This window comes from Gavialis gangeticus, unplaced genomic scaffold (assembly GCF_001723915.1).
Source record: "Gavialis gangeticus isolate Ggan-Ray unplaced genomic scaffold, GavGan_comp1, whole genome shotgun sequence".
Classification (NCBI taxonomy): Eukaryota; Metazoa; Chordata; order Crocodylia; family Gavialidae; genus Gavialis; species Gavialis gangeticus.
Window position 1 is genome coordinate 5,637,965 of NW_017728980.1, and position 4,551 is coordinate 5,642,515.

Sequence of the window (4,551 nt, forward strand, 5' to 3'; positions counted from 1 at the left end):
TTATCCACAATGGGACAATTTGACCCAGTCAAACTAAAATACATCCAAGGAGGGCTAAGTTGCCATGCTCAAATAAATTTTAACACAGATGTCAGCTGTTGGGTCAGGAGAGCGGGGGGGGGGGAAGAAAAAAAAAAAAAAATGGAGCTCCAATTTGGAGGCAATCCGGTAAGAGAGGTTAGGTGTCTGCATCCTCTTCCCCTAGCTCCTCTCCCATTCTCCCAGCTCTGGTGCTGTCCCAGGATAGTGGGGCGGGAAGAGAAAAGGGAAGGGAGGGAGTTTGGACTGGTGTTTGCCCAGCCTATGCTCTTCTGTTAGGGCATGGCTGTAGAGCGTTTTTGAGGAGAAAATTGTGCAACAAATATAAACTTCTGTCTGTGCCTATAGTGTTAGCTTTGGTCCCTGTTGAGATGAATCCCCAAGCACCAGTGTTTGGATGTTTAAATTTTGATTTGTATTTCCACAAACGTGGCTTGGACACTTGCTTTTTTGCAATTGCTCAAGCCAACCAAACTGTTGAAGCAGTAAAGCAGTCTGTGCAAGCACCATGAAAGGGAATTCATTTGAAAAAAAAATGGCCAAGTGATTATGGCAACTTTGCAGAGCAATACTTGAGCAGTTAAAATTGCTAAAAAAAAAAAAAAAGAGAGATTTAGGAGAAGGGATATTTGCTAGCAGTGCAATTAAGGCATCTTGCTACGAATCTAGAGGAATGAGTTCAAACCATACTTTGGGCTGAAAAATCTACTCTCAGTTTATCTATGTGTACATGGGTATCTTGTCATTTTAGGCTGGGTAGTCAGAGGCAGATGGGTATGGACCATGGTGCTATCAGGACCACTTCCCTGAATGTGTTTCCTGACATTACTGACCCACAGTAAATCGAAAGCTCTTTAAATCCCATGCTCCCTGCACGCTGGAGCCGTGTAACTTTGGTACATTGATAAAACTTGGATTCATGCCAACGGATTTAATATGCCTAGGACAAAAGACCCCTGAAATAGCATATTTTTTATTCTCTTCCTGTAAGGAAATAAAATCTGTAGTCTTGGACAAAATTAGATTTTTTGATTATGACTGAAAATCAGAGGCCAATCTAACAAACAGGCCAGAGATAGAAGTCTGGTAGCAAGAGCACAGAATACCACTGGCATACTTAGCCATTTTAGTGCTGCCAAAAGCTAACTGCATCATAGCTGTTGTCTCTGCTAAAAGAGCCAATCGAATCAATGAAACGTTGATATGAACCAGGTTGGTCACAGCTGCAGAAAATGAGCACAGCTGTTTGGCAAACTATTCTACACCGAGATAGTCGAGTGAAAAGTCTCAGCTTTAGTAGCGTGATCATCTGGGGACAAGGAGGAGACATGGAGGCAAAGGTTGTTGTATATCTAAACAAATGCCAATTATACTGGACTTCCAAAAGCTACTTAACCATGTGAGAGGTAAAACCTACCAGTACTACATGCGTGTCCCTTCACTCTTTGGCCAGCTCCTCATAGGTCTCGCACGTCTCTTTGCTCGGCTATAAATACCCCAGCTGGTTCAGGTGTTTCAAACCTCTAACCCTACAGTGAATCTGGGGTCTACTCTACTCCAGTCAAATAGTTGAGTAATTAGCTTGGAGAATCTGGGCCTACATCCCTGGACAGAGTGTGGATAACTAAAGATGAGTTAACGAATGAAAGAGATAACAATCAATCCATTCAGGCTGATGACCTCAGTAGTCTCCAAGTAGTCCAGCTCGAAACCAAGCAGCCTCAGATGGGGAGACTTGGGATTATTTCAAAGCTGTGCCATTTCAGAAGAGCGCTCTTATACAAAAATCTCATCTGGCTGACAGAGCAAATGAACAACAACAAGAAAACTTCTATTTAAACTAATAAGCTTGGGGTAAAATTTTCTTAGCTGAAAAACCGAATAGATAAACATGGAGAGAAGGAGAAGAATCTGGAAAATAAATCTAGATGCTGTACAAGGCACTGCTGAAGGGAAAATATTATTTGTGGGTTTCTTCCCAGAAGTTTGCCACTGGCATGCTTAAAAATGAGCCATCAGCCGCCCACGCTTGATTATATAGGATGATCTGACAGATTATCAGGCTGAAAAAGGCGGGGAAATTCTCAATTGCTAACACTGACTGATCAGATAATGAATGTTGCCAGGAAAGAAGAGGAAATGTGACACAAGAGCCTATCCATTTTTCTGTGCTATGTGAGGGGGTTTTGCCCCCCTCTCCCTTTAATGAAACAAAGCAGAATTTGAAGCAGTTTAACATGAGGGAGGACATCAAATATTTCCCGAGAGCCTGGCAGAGTTGAAGACATGATCTGGGGTGTGGCAGTTTGAGACAAGATCCGATGACAATAATAATATGGTTGTTGGCTCTAACAGCTCCTGCAACACTGACATTGAATTCTCAGCAACCACACTGTGTTTCTGGAGCTGAACCCGAGGTTTTTGAAATTCAGTATTAAGTATCCACAAATTGTTACCACTACATATCTGTTCTTATGAAATGAGTAATAGTTGGGTATCAAGGCAGTATTAAGGTCAATATTTTATCAATCATACAGCTATTTTACTCATTTATTTTTGCTAATAATGGATATAAAAAGTAAGTCTGTTTCATGATGGAGATGAAACAATTATTCTGCAAGTGTATTTAAGCAAAATTTGGTTGTCTCATAATTAATGTTATTAGGCATTGAAATTAGAAGCTTCAGTCATGCCATTATGCATCACAAGACAGGTTTGTTCATTATTATTATTACTGCAAAGCATTGAAGAAAAGGCCATCATCGTTATGGGTTGGGTGTGGCTGTTGCCCTTCATTTTGGAGAGCTACAAGACATAGTTTAGTTCCTTTATGTAATAGATAGCTGAAGCTATACTGGTCTCCACTTCAAGGACATGCATATGTCCCAGCCCAAAGCGAAGGCACGTGTTGGTAAAAGTTCCCCTTGCTCTTACTCCTATGAAGGTGAGGGCACCTCTTCAGGATGGACAGAGAAGCAGCACATGCACTGAACAAGCTCTGCAAGCTGGCCTCCAAAATAAGCCGACACGGAGAGCTTTGTAGACTTAGCATTGGCTGGAAAAGGAACTTGGAAGTGAGAGGAAAGACTTTATCGCTTGTTATTTAAGCCATTCTCTGCCCAGGAAATGCCCAGGTCTCCTTGTGTTTGCCATCAGTACTTTCCATTTCACACGCATGTGCGCCCAGGACACTCACGAGGAGTCTTTTGATCAACGGTACCTCTCAGGGCGAGTGAGTGTAATTGAGGTGGGGAGGGACAGCCAGGGCAACACATTTAGGAGCTGCTTTTGGGGGCTGAAAAAAAATTAAAAAAATAAAAAATAATAAAAAAAAATAGCTGCTGCAGCTGGCTGCACCACTGCTGCCAGTAGCATGGTAATCAGTGCTGCCCCATGTGCCACTGCTGCCCAAGGCACAGAGCTACCACGCAAGGCCTCTGCCTGCAACCGGAGCATCCTCCTGCCTCATCGAGGGTGCAGAGCACGAGGCCACCTCAATCTCCTCGCACTCCCTTTTCCTGCAGTTGCTGATGCCTTGCAGCTGTTCCCTGGTGTTATCAGCACTACTTATTTATAGCTACCACAGTCTACGTGATAATTAGTCAGTAGCTAGTATTCAGGTAGCAATGGGCTTTTCTGACCTTTTCCTGCTTCAACAATAAGCTTTGCTTTCCCTGGGGCCATACTTCAGTTGTACACTGTCTTTTATAGATGACATTTTAAAGGAGAGCACTTCACAGGATTTACACCCTCCATCCAGTCATTCCTCTAAATAACGGGCGCACAAGGTGTCCGAGAGAAGGACACAGTCAGAGGGGAACACCGCATGCAAGTCCTTGTCAATATGGGCAAATTAACATAGAGAAAGCAGCTTGAGTACATACCTCACGGAGTAACGTGTGCACCAAGCCTTGGGTCCAGGTCCTCCGTTACTGAAAACCCTGATGAAACCTCCTCAAGGAGCACGACTCCAACAGACTCGTCGTCTTACCTTCATCGCCTCCTTTACCAAAGCCTTCACCTAAGAAACAGAAATCCCAAGCGGTCAGTTAATGAGGTGAGGCATTGGTCACTCTCTCCAGGACTGTTCTCTAAAGCTTGTAGGACTGACGACTGCTCTGCGACCTAGGCAAAGGTCACTGGCCTGATCTTGCTATTGGGCCACCCCCTGTCCACGGCCACTTCACCTACCTGTCTCACCTGCCATGCCTTGTTGTGATTCAATTATGATCTTAACTAGGCAGGAGGCTGCCCATTTAAGACCCCGATGCCTAGGGGTGATATCTGCTACAGCTGTGTGAAGCTCCGAGTGCCGATTTGATTTGGAGGAAATTCAGCCCGATTTAGTGACCGAATCTCTGAATCCGAATCAAATCAGGGGGCCAATGAAAAGGTCTGAATTGATTCGGAAAAGATTTGGAGAGCTTCGGCAATTCGGGTAGTCCCCGCTGGCTGCAGCAGGGAGCTAGACCGGGACTCCATGCTGGTAAGTAGGGGGTGGGGGAGGGAAGG